The sequence below is a fragment of the Aquarana catesbeiana genome, linkage group LG11 (genome assembly GCF_042186555.1).
Source record: "Aquarana catesbeiana isolate 2022-GZ linkage group LG11, ASM4218655v1, whole genome shotgun sequence".
NCBI classification, from domain to species: domain Eukaryota; kingdom Metazoa; phylum Chordata; class Amphibia; order Anura; family Ranidae; genus Aquarana; species Aquarana catesbeiana.
In genome coordinates, this window is record NC_133334.1 from 63,629,137 (window position 1) to 63,645,072 (window position 15,936).

The 15,936-nt window shown below is 42.2% G+C and overlaps 1 protein-coding gene across 1 annotated transcript in view; it reads left to right on the forward strand.

Moving 5' to 3' along the window:
- The window catches only part of DCDC1 (doublecortin domain containing 1), a 690,767-nt gene that overhangs the window by 536,897 nt on the left and 137,934 nt on the right, over nucleotides 1–15,936 (forward strand). The window lies entirely within an intron of this gene.

Below are 15,936 nucleotides of genomic sequence, written 5' to 3' on the forward strand. Positions count from 1 at the left end.
TCATTAAGGATGCATGCACTGTATTGTCACCATTTGAGGAGGCCACAAGGATGGTGAGCAGTGACAGTGCATGCATCAGTGACACAATCCCTGTTGTGTTCCTGCTGGAGCAGACTTTGCGTGGCATTATGGACAGGGCACTGGAGGCAGAGCAGCAGGAGGAAGAGGAGGACTTCCTTTTCTCTCAAGGCCCACTTTATCCAGACACCATCATTCCTATGTCACAGAACACACAGGAGGAGAGAGGGGAGGAGGATTAGGAGGATTCTGGCACTTTCATAGGCTTCGAAGAAGAGGAAGACATGCGTTAATCTGTAAGCGATGGCTTTCCAACCCCAGGACCCTTGGGAGTAGTACGTGGCTGGGAGGAGGAAGTTTCAGATGCTGCTATCCTGAGTGACCCCGAGGAGTCTGCTTCTCAAACTTGGCAAATTTGAGGTGCATGGGCAACCTCATGCTTCAAAGCCTGCGAAAGGACCCAAGAATACGTGGCATAAAGGAGAAGGATAATTACTGGTTGGCAACCCTCCTTGACCACCATTATAATGAGAAGGTCCCAGAACTCATCCCGTTCCCACAGAGAGTGCAGAAGATAAAATCTCTTGAGGACACGTTAAAGATGATTTTATTGAACGTTTTTCCTGACTCCAGTAGGTTACAGTGTGGTGGAAAATGTCGTTTTGAGTCTTCTGTTGGTCAAGAGAGGAGCATTGGAGATGCCTAATTGAGGCATTTCGGAATGTTTTTGTCCTCGCTGCCCAGGGCTGTCAGCTTCCACATCCCATTGGCATCGTCTGCATCACATGGTGAACGATTACCTCGGGGCCAAAACAGAGATGGAGAGCTTTCCAGCTGACGATCCACTGACTTACTGGGTCATGAGAATAGACCACTGGCCAGAACTTGCCCAGTATGCTATTGAGTTGTTGGGCTGCCCTGCATCCAGTGTGCTTTCAGAACGGCATTCAGTGCTGCAGGAGGTTTCGTTACTGATCATAGAACGCTTCTGTCCACAGACTCTGTGGACCGTTTGACTATTATAAATATGAATCAGTCCTGGATTACCAGCTATAAAGCCTGTGATGCCGATGTCACTGATTAAGTCTTTTTGGGATGTGGAATCTCTGCAGGACTTTGAGGCTGCCTAGCTTTGAGGGTGTTCAATCATTTCTTCTGGAAGAATGTTTTTGGTATAGGTTTCATGGGCACAATTAACACGCAAAGACCAATTTTTCAGCACCTTTTTGACAGGTGCATATCATTGCAATTTTTTACAGCAAGGCCAATTCTTGCTTTCATCAAGAGTACCTCTATAGGGTTACAGTGGGAAGGCGCCTTCCACACCCAAAGAGTAATTTTTCTGCACCTGTTTGACAGGTGCATATCATTGCATTTTTTTACAGCAAGGCCAATTCTTGCTTTCATTAAGAGTACCTCTATAGGGTTACCGTGGGAAGCCACCACCGACACCCAAAGACCAATTCTTCAGCGCCTGTTTGACAGGTGCATATCATTGCAATCTTTTACAGCAAGGTCAATTCTTGCTTTCATCAAGAGTACCTTTATAGGGTTACCATGGGAAGGCATCACCGACACCCAAAGACCAATATTTCAGCACCTGTTACTTCTATCCAAAGTCAAAGTGACACCAGAATGTATCCCAAAAATCTCTAATCTTGTTCCCAGTGCACTTGTAGCCACATCATACACACTGGCTCCCCAGCTGTTGTTGAGCAAAATAAAGGCAGCTTGCAGGGAAAATTTAATTTTTGCTTTATAAATGCAATTATTGCTGCAGCAGATTCTAGACATGGTACAGATCTTCCACTCTACAGGTAGACTAAGAGGAACCCCCAGGCACTATATTGGAAGGAATTTTTCTTTTTTATGCTTTTACTTTAAAAATCAAAAAATCACTGCTCATTTAAAAATTATGTTTCCTGTCGCATCATGGCAGCATACACCTATGGGTTGTGGCTCCGCCCCCGCAACCTGATAGGACCGCGTAGCTATTAAAGTCTGAGAGAGCCCCTGCCCCAGCATTCTCCTTTTTTTCCTCACCTGTCAAGGACCGAAAACATGCATCCCTTACCTAAAACATTCGCCCCAGCCAGGTTCTAGCCTCTCCTGGGTGGAAGTCCTATCCTGTACAGCCTCTAAATGAGCTCAATGGAAGGAACCCCACTCTGATGGTCTCAGGGGTATGTTACAATACATTAAAAACCTTAAACAGGTTTATGGATCGCAGCGGTCTCCAGCTCCTTTCTGTGCGCCTGTGGGTAACTTCCCCTCCTGTCTGTCTCCATAGCTCCAGCTTGTCAGGACATCCCACTTTCCAGCTTCCAAAATGGCGTCGGAGGCCTCAGAGCGCATCTGAGCATGCTTGAGCGTGACGTCATCACCCCAGGACGGCGGCAAGTTTAAAAGTGCTGTAATGTCAGCATTTTCTTGTCTCTTCTCTCCTGAGCCTGTAAGGGGGAATTTTGACTGGATTTCTTTTGCTACTCTACCCAGCTGTTCTACCCTGTCTCTTTCTTGCTATCTCCACGCCCAGGTAAGATCTATGATGGCTTTTTTCTTTGCTTGTTTACTATCTGCTATCCCATGCATGCTAAGCCACCTATATAATTATAGGTTGATTCATCACCTTTCATGGAGACCGTTGCCCAGGTAGACCATCGCCAGCCTACTAGGTAAGAGGGGATGATGGGTAAGTATGAAGAGAAGGAAAAAGAGAGCCCTCACTAATGCTGTTTAAATTGAACAGCCCCACCAGGTCTTCCAGATCGTCACATTCAAGACGAGGGGAGCCTTCAAGAAGGAGCCGCTCAAGCCACAGGCAGAGTCGCTCAGAGCGCGGCAGAAGTCGCTCAAGTCGCAGAAGCCGCTCAAGTCGCAGGAGGAGCAGATCAAGTCGCAGGAGAAGCCGATCAAGATCAAGGCATAGTCGCTCCCACCACAAAAAATCCCCTGCGCGCAGGAAATCTCCTGTCACCCAGCCTTCCCGTCCACCCGGGAACTCCTGCTGGATTTGCGGTGCTACAGCACTTCCAGACAAACTGGCCTGTCGCACATGCTTCATTGAGGCAACTAAGGACAGAGAAACAGAGGCAAGAGAACCAATTGATCCATCACCACAAGTCGCAGAGCCAGAAGCCAGCAGACCTACACAAAGTACCTCATCCACTGCCCCATCATCATCAAAGACGTCAGACCCTCTCTCTGACACTGATGATCTAGAGGCATCCACCGGCTTCGACTTCTCATTGATCGACCCATTCGTGAAGTCAGTAAAAGAGGCGATCGACTGGGTGGAAGAAAAAGAAACTCCTCAAAAAGTGAGGAAATACTTTCCAAATCTTAAAAAAGACCCAGAGAACTTCCCGTTCATTGAGGAACTTGAGGATCTAATTAAGGATGAGTGGCAAAAGCCAGAGAAAAAAACTGGCCTCAGCAACAGATTATCAAAACTCTATCCACTTAAAGAGCCTAACGTCAACCCACTAATATCTCCTCCAGTGGTCGACTCCTCCCTAATGCGCCTCGCCAGGCACGTAACACTTCCAATAGAGGATGCAGTCACATTCAAAGACGTCCTGGATAGAAAGATCGATCTGGATCTTAAGAGAACCTACCTCTCGGCAGGTGGCGCTTGCAGGCCAGCAATAGCATTGGCTGCCGTCGGTAAGGCTATCTCAAGCTGGTCCACGATGGCCGAGAAGCTGGTATCGGAAGGAATAGAGCAGGAGAAAGTTATCTCAGCACTCCAAGAACTTAGTCTTGCAGGCGACTTTGTCGCAGAAGCCTCTGTGGATATAATTAAAACCACTTCAAGAGCAATGTTAAGCTCAGTAATGGCCAGAAGGGCGCTCTGGTTAAAACCCTGGTCGGCAGATCCCTCCTCAAAATCCAATTGGTGCAAAATACCCTTTGATGGCGTAAACCTTTTTGGAGAAAAACTGGACGTGGCTATTTCTAAAGTCACGGGGGAAAATCGGGACTCATCCCTTCAGATAGGAGGCCCAGGCAGCAGAGACCACCGGTTTCTAGAAGAAATCTGCCAGATAAATACAAAGAAGCAAGATCCTACAGGCCCGGAAAAGAGTATAGGAGGAACTGGAAGAATCCCCAGTCATCATTCCTCAAGCTCCAAAAGTCTAAGACCCCTGCGTCAGGGGAACAAAAGACTTTTTGAAGGTGCGTCCGCCCAACCAGCTTTAGTGGGGGCCAGACTCATGAGTTTCAAGCAGGTCTGGGCGGATACAATAAAGGACCCATGGACGATAGACACTGTCCAGTTCGGCCACAAATGGAAATTCAAGACACGGGCTCCAAGAGACCAATTCTCTGTAACCAGATTACCTGCATCTCGGGAAAAAAGGATGCTACTGACAAAGTACGTCCAAGACCTGTTACAAAAGGAAGCCATAGTGGAAGTTCCAATATCCCAAAGGTCAACGGGATTCTACTCCCCGTTGTTTCTGGTGAAGAAGAAATCGGGGGATCTACGCCCTGTCTTAGATCTAAAGAATCTCAATCGCTCAATCTTAGTCGAGACATTCAAAATGGAGAGCCTCCAGTCAATTCTTCGGGCCATGAATATCGGGGATTGGATGCTTTCCGTCGATTTACAAGACGCCTATCTGCACGTCCCCATTCACATCTCATTCCAAAAATTTCTCCGCTTTGCGGTAGGTCTACATCATTTTCAATTCCGAAGCCTCCCGTTCGGGATCTCCACCGCTCCAAGGACATTCACAAAAATCTTACTGCCAGTAATAGCCTTACTAAGAGAACAAGGATTGAGGGTCCATCATTACCTGGACGACATCCTTTTGCTAGCAGACAATCAGGATTCCCTTCTACTGCATCGATCCATTCTGATTACCACCCTACAAAACTTCAGCTGGATCATAAACTGGGGGAAAAGCAATCTGCAGCCCACTCAGAGAATGATATTCCTGGGGGTGGAACTAGACACCCGTCTCAATACGGTGGAACTTCCGCAGGAAAAAATTCCCAGCCTCATTCAGAAGGCAAGAAAGTTATTAGCCTCTACCACACTACCAGCCCGGGAGTACCTCAGCATACTGGGGTCATTCTCAGCAACCATCCCAATGGTACAATGGGCCCAATGGAACACCAGACCTCTGCAAGCATCATTGTTAAAACAATGGAACGGGGTATCATTGTCTCAGCCAATCGCAGTCCAGAAAGAAATAAAACAATCACTCTGGTGGTGGACCAGATTGAACAATCTGAAGAGATGCAGGCATATAGTCCCTCTTCCTCAGGAAATAATCACTTCAGACGCCAGCCTGAAGGGCTGGGGGGCACACTACCGCCATCACGCAGTCCAGGGCCTTTGGACATTCAGAACACAGAACGTGGTTTCAAATATATTGGAGATGAAAGCAGCTTTCCAAGCTCTGTTAGCCTTCAGCCCCCTCCTCAGGGGGAAAGAGGTCCTGCTAAAATTGGACAACAGAGTGGCAGTTGCCTATATCAACAGGCAGGGGGGCACCAGGAGTCGCTCCATGATGCGGGAAGTCCGTCCAGTCTTCGAGTGGGCACAGCTGAACCTGTCGGGATTAACGGCAGCGTATGTCCCAGGAGTCCAAAATCAACTAGCCGACTCTCTAAGTCGGACCTTTGTATCAAACAACGAGTGGGCCTTAAGTCACCAAGCCTTTACCCTCATAACCCAGACCTGGGGGATACCGGATATAGACCTGGCGGCAACACCGGTCAACACGAAATGCCAGAGATATCTAGCCAGAATTCCTTTCCCATCGGCAGAAGGCACGGATTGCCTACAACACGACTGGAACTTCCGTTTGGGGTACATATTTCCGCCAACACCACTCATTCCGAGATTCTTACTCAGACTCAAGAGGTCGAAAGCCACAGTGCTAGCAGTCCTCCCATTTTGGCCGAGACGACCATGGTTTACGACGCTCCTCCAATTGAGCACAGCAGAACCACTGACACTCCCAATGACAGCGGATATACTGTCGCAGGGGCAACTCCTTCACCCATTTCCGGAGAGGCTGCATCTAACAGCATGGAGATTGAAAGGACTAGGTTCTTAGTCCAAGGTTGCTCCCAGAAAGTGATAGACACTCTCCTCCAGGCCAGAAAATCCACGACCAATAAAACCTATAAAAGGGTCTGGGAGAGTTTTCTCTTAGTCGCACAACAGCAATCCTGGAACCCGGCATCTCCATCAGTTCCTCAGATCCTCGAGTTTCTCCAGTTAGGTCTAGATAAAGGTCTTAGGTCTAGTACCCTGAAGGTACATGTATCAACCCTATCCGCTATGACAGGAGTGAAATGGGCTCAAGAACCTCTCATCATCCAATTTCAGAAGGCTTGCCTAAAGCTGAGACCACCTAGGAAACCTTCCTTCCCGACATGGGATCTTTCAGTAGTGTTGGAAGACTTATCCCATGAGCCATTTTTTCCGTTAGAGAATGTTTCCCTGTGGGACCTAACTCTCAAAGTCACTTTCCTAATAGCAATTACATCAGCTAAAAGGGTATCGGAAATTCAGGCCTTACAGGCTAAGGAACCATACTTGATGTTCTATCCAGACAAAGTAGTCTTAAAACCATCGGATCGCTTCATCCCGAAAGTGTCATCATCTTTCCACTTTAACCAAGAACTATGTCTCCCCACCCTATCCACAGAACAGGGTGATCCACATCCGCTTGACATAAAGTCGAATATCCAGGCCTACCTCCTGGCAACCAGCAATTTAAGGAAGACAGAGGACCTACTGGTCATTCCTCATGGGTTTAGAAGAGGACAAGCAGCAACCTCTCGCACCATCGCAGCATGGTTGGTGAAGACCATTAAGAGAGCTTACGCATCTAACAATGCACGAGTACCTGAGGGCTTAAGGGCACACTCCACAAGGGCAATGGCGACCTCCTGGGCGGCCTACTGCAGGGTATCAGCCGAAACCATCTGCAAAGCAGCCACTTGGTCTTCGAAAACCACTTTTATCTCTCATTATAAAGTGGACTCCGCTAGATTGTCCACGGTAGAATTTGGGAGAGCAATTATTCGGGCTAACTCCTCAATACCTTCTAAATAAAAAACTTATCTTTTGCTCATACCCACCCAGTTTGCGAGTTATTCCCCATAGGTGTATGCTGCCATGATGCGACAGGAAAACGGAAAATTGTATACTCACCTTTCCGTAATTTTCCTTTCCTGTCGCATCTCATGGCAGCATACAAATGCCCACCCATCTGAGGTGAGGTATATATACACGGAGAATGCTGGGGCAGGGGCTCTCTCAGACTTTAATAGCTACGCGGTCCTATCAGGTTGCGGGGGCGGAGCCACAACCCATAGGTGTATGCTGCCATGAGATGCGACAGGAAAGGAAAATTACGGAAAGGTGAGTATACAATTTTCCGTTTTTTCACAAACTTTTTTTTTTTATTGATACATGTGCCCCAGGACCCGGACCCCTATAACCATTGTATGCCCAATTACTTGCATATAAGCCTTCAAAATGGGCACTTTTGATTTTTGACGTTCGGGTCCCATTGACTTTAATGAGGTTTGTTAGTCCGAACTTCCGCGTTGGTTTTTAAGTCCTGGTGTGAACCGAACAGGGGTCCGTTCGGTCCATCCCTAATTACCAAGGTCTTAGTAGGGAGACATCAAAATTGTAAGGCAAAAAGTGAGTCACCCAGGGATTCCATATATTCTCAAAGTTGGATATTTTATCTTGAGTTATAGCCTCTGTTTTGGCATGGATCACTGCTTGATTGACTCTATTTTTAGTTTCAGCAATTATTAAGGACGGGGATTTCCAAGCTTTGGCAATTGTTTGTTTCGCGGCTGTAGTGATCTGTAATAAGAGTTTGAATTGGCGGTAGGAGAGATTGGTCGGTTTTAAGTTTAAAAGTGCTATTGTAGGATCAGGATTGATAGGGATTTTAAACAGCGTTGAAATCATAAGAAATACATCTTTCCAGAAATTCTTTGCTACCGGGCAATCCCAAGCATGCCGATATTTTACAGAGCACATACTATTCAACCACTCGCATCAGCCCTGCTTTTAAAAAAAGCTTATGACCTAATATCCCATACATCAATAGACTCATAAACACTCTAGGGTCAATTTGGTCTGATGCCAGTAAGTCTACTGACCTGTTTTTAAATTGCGGGAGGTAGCTGGAGCACTTAGATGAAACCTATTAAAACGTGTGAAGAACAAATTCACTCCATGCAGATACTGTCCTTGGTGGGATTCCAATCCAGGACCCGGAGATGCATGAGTGCTGACTACTATAGGTGGCATAGTGATGAAGTGGCAATATAGAATAGTCTGTACATTTATTTTACTATCTATTAGAAACTAAGAAAAACTGAGGTGCATTTTAAATTAAGTCTTCAGACAGTTGTTATTAATCATTTATTTATCTTAGAATCCTAAAGTATTTTTGGTTGGAATCTGGTTATTGTTGTGATACTGAGGACATCCTGATCAGCTACCAGTATACCTCCATGTCTTAGCCATCATAATTGTGGTTCCTACCGCTTTGTTTTAACATAATCAACCCTAATCTGCTGCCTATTAACTCAGATGGTCTGTTCTTTTAATTCTGCAGTGCCATCGTTACAAAGCTAAGTGTTCTGGGCACAGCTGTTGCCATTGCATAACATGTTGTAAGACTCCAGTCAGGGATTAATAATTCAAGGCTTTCATTATCAATTATGTTAGAATTACATTGAAATTCGGTAAAACTCTGCAGTGAATGTGTGTATGCTTATAGATTAAATAAAAAAAAAATTGTATGATGGTATGTCATATACTAAAGCTACTCTAAAGAGAACCGATCATAACTAGACTCATGCAGGAACTGAAATATTCAGTCTTATAATATTAGCTCAGTCTTACCTACAAAAGATTTATATCTTCCTATCTATATTTAGCATTACTTTATCTGCTATCACAACTTGAGTGCTGGGGTCAGAGGTCAACTGATGCTTGACAGTTGCTGCCATGTAAATTATCTGACCCCATATCAACTCAGAGGAGTGCATAACAGTGGTCAGCAACAGAGCACCAGTGGATGTCAAGAAATGTAAGTGACTGCATGGCTCTGTTATTTGATACTGCATTTATACACACAGAAACTGGCAGGCAGTGTTTGAGCTCAGGCATATGGCAAAGCACCAGCTGCCAGATTTCATGTGACCTATGACCCTTAAAAGGTTGAAATATGAAAAAACTTATGGAACAAAAAAAACAAAAAAAGAAATATGAAAATCAGAAAAGACAGAGTGTATACAATTATAGAGCAAAATGTAATATGTTGCTGCTTTTCCAGTCCTCAGATGTGGTGGCTACATTCATTTACTTTCTGCACACCTATTTTCCTTTATTTTCTCCTGGTGATCCTGCCAGTAAGATAATTCCTTTCCTAGGGTGACAGCACTTACTCACTATACTGTATCTATGGAGAATCAGTTTTGTCTCCCTAGGCCACTTGCTCCTAATTTAACCTAAATCACCTCCTCATCTTCTCAATATATAAGGGAGGTGTTCTATAAGCAACAGAAGAGAAGCAGGATTGTTTGGGATTTCAGTGCAGTATAGGCACATTGCACAGGAATAGGAGCTCACTAAATTTCCAGCAGCATCAACAGGTGTATCTCTGTACTTTCATATGCATGCAAATCTGCTTTTAGAAACCATAGGGCCCCATATAGCCACCCTCAAACCCCCCCCCCCCAAAAAAAAAAGTAAACACAGTTTACTATACTTCAGTTATGAATGAACACAATGAGTGATCGGCACTGATCAATTAGTGTGTTCATTCAGGAAATCAGGCCCCCTCAGAGTTGGGAACATGTCTCACCTAATCTTGTATAACTGAAGGGATCTCAACTCTTTATCTTGCAGAAATAATCAAAAGTTGTGTATAAACTGGTCCTTCTCTGCAACCATCTGCACTAAAAATGGACTGAATGCTTGGGGCAGATTATAATGTGTGTGTGCACCATAGGTTCTAATAGAATCAAATGGGTGTCTGTAATGCAATAGCTTTCTGCCAACCAGCTCAACTCAGTTCATCTGCTTTCAGAGCGGGTCCAGAAGTAACACAGCTATCAGCTCTCCTTGTAGATGCTTCAGTATATTATTTGTATAGTGCAGCAATATGGCAGGATAGATTTGCACTGTATTGAAAAAATTAGCAATAATATTTTTTACTGTAATCAACAATCATAAAAACGTTTGAATGTACTTAAATCCAGTTCAAGAGCTCTGTGTGCGACGTTTAATTTTAATGACTGTTGGGCGAGCCAAGCAAAATAAATAAATAAATAATTGGAAGCTAGTGTGTGGAAAAAAAAATGCACATTGGCTCTGTTTATTTGCTAACTGGTTGTTGTTCTCCATCTGCTTCAAAAAAGTCAACTGGCAATGGTGCAAAGCAGCTGATTAGCGTTATAGCTGACACACAGCCACAAAGGTTTTAATACACAGTCATTGGCTGAGACACAACATAGACCATTAATACTGCCATCGTCGCAGCCTCTGCCTGACCCAGTTTAGCAGAGTTCAATCCTATTGTGCTAGAAATGTATGAGAAAATAAAATTGGAGCGCTCTCTTTCTGTATATAAATATATATTTGTATAAATATAGCTATCGCTATATCAAAAGAGGTCCCTAGCACCAGGCCTGGGACAGTCCTGAACACTGCTCTCCCACCCCGATGCAAGCACAATTCACAATTGAAGTCTGAAGCTAGGATCCCGCTCCCAGCTGACACGACACTTCAATAATAAAATTGTCTTGAGCTCTCAAACTCCAAGATAACAAGTTCAATAATGTCTCTGTATAACCGATGATCAATTGACATATGTCCATTAACTTCTTCCTGTTATTCCACTCTTTATCCTTCCTCTGAATCCAATCTACCTTTACAGTGATCTAAAAAAAAGAAATATAATATAGTGTAGTATACTCAACCCACCATGCCTCAAATCTTATCCTATGTGCTAAGTTTTTAAATTGCCATATAATTATTTGTTCTCCAATATTCTTCTTTATATATCTTTATATATCCTTACCCTTCATATAGTTGGTGTATGTCCAATCAATAGGTTTCAACTCCTCTCCGGACTTGCAAAAATCTGTGCTTTAAGAAACCATTGTTCCTCCTTTTTGCTGCTCTTCAGCGTGACTTGTGCAAATAATCCCCAGAAATAAAAAAAAATAATATAGTGTAATATCGCTTATACACAACACCTAAAATAACCTTCAAACCTCTCCACCGCATGCAAGTGTATAATAGTATCACTCCATGCACCTTACCAGATCAGTGCTCCTTAAATCACTTTCCACAACAATCATCCACTTCCAACAGTACCCCTTCTTCACTCCATCTTCTCTCCAGGATTCCCATGCAAAAAATTATCATGCAAAGACCACAGTGCAGCAAATCCTTAAAAAATCATATATTTATTAAGATCTATGCACTTACAAACATTCTGAAAAAAAATCGCCTTGTAACCACCTTTAAAATGGCTGCCGCGGCACTTCCAGCGTGCGTAACTTTATTCACTTCCGTCATCTGATGTCACTTCTGACCGGTTTTGTCATCAAGACTTCTTCCCAGGATGTAGTATTTGCCATTTGTGTGCCATTGGGGAGATTTACCTTCACTTACTGTCCCATTGCGAAAACAGGCAGTGAGAGGAAATCCCTGTAAATTAAGGGAACCTGTTGAGGCCCCTTAGGTAACCAGAACTAATGTCCCCATGGACAATATTGGGGCAACCCAAAATTTGGAATTTTCTTTTACGTTCACTTTCAGTGATAATGTTAAACAGGACAAATAGAGAGGGTGAATCTCCTTAACAGGAGCAATAAAAACCTGACATATATTCTAATCCATGTCCACAAAAAAGAAAAGAAAAAACTTTCGTCTTTTGTTATACTTCAAAATGAAGATGCTACTGTTAAGAAAGGATACATGGAAGAGTACACAAGAGCCCAAACCACAACAGAAAATGAAATGTGGGAGGAGCTATATAAATAACATGAGAGAGCAAATCTTAGCAATAAACTGTACCTAATCAGAAAGCTATACAAAACTAAGGTATGAAAGGCCAGAACATGCAGGATTATACAGTATAAGACATATGCTAGAAATAGTGGGCTGCCTGTACGCTATAGAATAAATAGAAAACACTTCTGATACTGAGTGAGGCTTTCAGTCCAAGGAAGTTTCCTCTTAATTTTTCACCGGGTACATTGACTCTGGAGCTACAAGTCATATGACCAATGATAAAAATGTCTTCACTTAATCAAAACAAAACAGAAATAATTACAACCACTAATGAACACTATATGTTCCCAGAAGGATTAGAAGATTTACACTGCCCTAAATACCAAACAGTCATGAGAAAGGTACTGTTTGGGACTACATCTTCATATTCTTGAAAGCAACCTGTTGCCATTGAAGAAGTTCACCGAGCAAAGACATGAAATTACATTTATAGGTAGCAGCTTATTATCACAAAAGGAAGCCACATACTAAATAAAGGAAAAATCGCTGATGAACTGTATCAGCTGAAGTGCAGTGAAGTGAATAACACCGTCAAAGAGGAAAACATGCAGCTTAAACTAGATTGTATCCTTGCTCAGTCCTCCATTCCATCCTCCATCCTCAGTTGCATTAAACGACAAACATGTGAGGTCCTGATAGATATGTATTGATGATGGTATGGAGGACTGTGAGCAAGGATACACTCTAGTTTGAGCTGCAGGCATGGTTTCCATCTTGGTGCTAGCCTTTCCTCCTCCTTTGTGCTGCAAGGCCAAACATCTGGATCTGTTCATTCTTAATGATGTCCTCTCTGTCTTCTTTTAAAATGTAATTGTATTATATAGATGTTGCTCTTGTTCCAGATAAGTGGATAATCCTGTGTTTTTCCTGAAGAAGCAGGCATTGACCTGTGAAACGAATTAAAAGCGAAAACCTTTTTTGACAACAACCAATTTTTGGAACTGCTCATGTATACTATGGGTGATGATGATGTATGAAAAATGTAAATTGTAACTTCAGCAACATGTTTGATGGATACTTTTTAAAATGGATTTAACTGTCATATTAAAATTTAAGTTATTCTGAGGAAGCATGGAATTATGTCAGACTACTGTATTATAAAATCCAGAAAAAAATAGTGTAGAAGCATGCTTTTTAATGTGGATATGCCAGCATCATATTGGAGAAAGGATATTCTGACAGCCTGCTATCTCCAAACTACTTACCTGGATCAAGCAGTATAGAAAACTCAGTAGGGGTTATGAGTGGAAAGAACCCTAACCTGAAACACACAAAAATATCAGAGGCAAAGCACACATACATATTTCTAAAGAAAAACATACAAAATGAGAACCCTGTGCTAGGGAAGGTATATTTGTCAGCTACAGTGAGTCGGAAGGGTTAGAGATTTCTGCATCAAAAGTTATCAAGAAAATCAGTGTAGAAGAATTGTAATTATTAATGAAACACGTGTCAAAAGCCTTATGAAGTGACACAGTCAACACTATCTGACCCACAAAATGAGCTAGAAGTTTCAGTACTGCTGGAAAAGTAACAGAACATCATTGAAACTGAAATTGGTGTCAGTGACTTATTCTCTAAATAGAACAAAGCTGAGCCTTTTGCAACCTCAGTCAGAAAATCTATGAGATCTAATAAGGACAACCCAGCTAGACGCTTGTCTAAATAGTTTATATAGAGCTATAGCCTGAAACAGCGACATGGGAATAAATACAAAAGCTATCTGTTCATGAGAAACAAATATGAATTAAAGCTGAGGATGAAGAGATGAAATCTCTCAACCAGTTCCAGGCCAAAACCCAAAGATGTAAGCACATCAATGGAAACAGATCTCCTAAAGTTGGAAGTAGAAGGTCTTCTGCCTAAGAATGGATGGCCCAGATGAGCAATTAGGACATTTTTATGGTAAATTCACACCAAGTGTGGTGGGACTGCGTGGGGGTAGAGGGCTTTTCTAGCGCAGTTCCAGCACATGACAAGTCAAAATGCCTTGTCTCCTACCTGGCCGGTTCACACCACCACAATGGTGCAATGGTGTGCGCTGAAAAAAGTCCTACATGCACTACTTTTCTCAAGTGCAGAGTAATCCAAGGCAATTCTCTTTAAGAAAAAAAGTAATAAACAAATGTACAATAAGCCCAATAATGACCAAAGAGATGCTTCAAGCATTCGTTTCTAGTGAATATGTGGCCAGGCTATGTTCATTTGAGAATTTGCATACTCATTGAACTTAAAACAAGTTCTCAGTGACCTCTGTAGTTGCAACCACTGTGGACCAATTTCACAGCAGAAATGGTGAAATCATTTACTCTTGATTTCCTGTGCCCCCCTCCTACCTCCCCCATATGTGTGTGTCTCCATTGAGGAACATTTCTCTTATGTCTTACCCTTGTGACAGGGAGACAGAAAGTAAAGGTAAATATCTATAATAGTGACACAGGCAGCTTAAAAAGTCTGCCCGTTCTTATTTTAACCCCTCTGTATCTAAATTAAAAGGTAAAAGTGGTCTCGTGTTGTCCTCTTGTTGTATGGTTATTTTTAGCAGAAGAGCAAGAGTACTTTTTTAAGAATCTAATTATTCCTCAGAAAGATCTCAATCATGCCGTCAGCTGCAAAAACCATGCCCGAACTCTCTGTATAGATGAGTCACCTTCTTACCCCCATTGTATAAAACCCAATACTCTCAGAATCCATTTTCATCATCTAGTACAGCCATTTTTCAGTTCAAGCTGATCTAAAATTTTAGGTGGTGTGCAAATATATGAGAGGAACTTAAAGCCAAAAGTGGAAAACATAAACCTAATAATACATTTTCTTCAAAAAAAAAAAATCATTATTCCCCACCCCTGGGCCAATACTTTTATATTATGTACTGTTGCTCTGCAATACCTTTTCTAATGAATATTTTGCATAGCATGTATTGCTTTTGTACAAAAATTCTCAATAAAAAATATTGATAAAAAACATCATTATTTCTTGGCTCCTGCCAGTCAACTCAACCATCTTAATGAAATTAGTTCAGAAAAGTGCACCTATATTTTTAGAACTTTTTTAATCCAATATCATACATCCAAACTTTCTGACATCAGCAGGAATAAAAGTTTAGTTCAATTTAAGAAGGCAAAGGATAGGATATTGGAGTGAGAGAACATGGGAAACATATTCGGTGAACTAATAAAACAATATGTCAGCCGAGTTTTCTTAAGGATTTAATTCATGATATGCCAATAACAAAATTTATACTCTTTATAAATTTGTCTGTGTGGTATATGATGCCTGAAAAGTCCCATATTTTGCTTTTTCTCAAATTGTAAAAGATACACCCCTGTCACACCCAAACTATGCTGATCAGGAAAACGTAAAAATGTATTGTTGAACCCAAGTTTCCTTATACTGGCCTTTTTGAACAACAAATGCAACAATTTATATGTTTGATGGAAGGTTTAGTGCAAAAAAGTGTGTATGTATATATATATATATATATATATATATATATATATATATATATATATATATACTGTATATACCCACAAACAATAAATTGATTTTTTTTTTGTGGTGGTGGGGGGGGGGGGGTTCTTTTCTTTATCTCTTGTTTTTACATTTGCTGGAGTTTTCCTTAGATAATTGACCTTCATCCAGGAAGGATAACAATATAGTATAATACTCTCTATTCCTAAACTGCATTTAGATACATTTTGCTTAAATGGAAACTGGAGAAAAATGCCTCCAATCTCAAAGGCTTCAACTTTCGTACTTGAATTGTTTTCATTGACAATTGTGACCTGCTTATTTTTTAGGGGATTTCTTGTGGCTATTTACATTTTCACTCA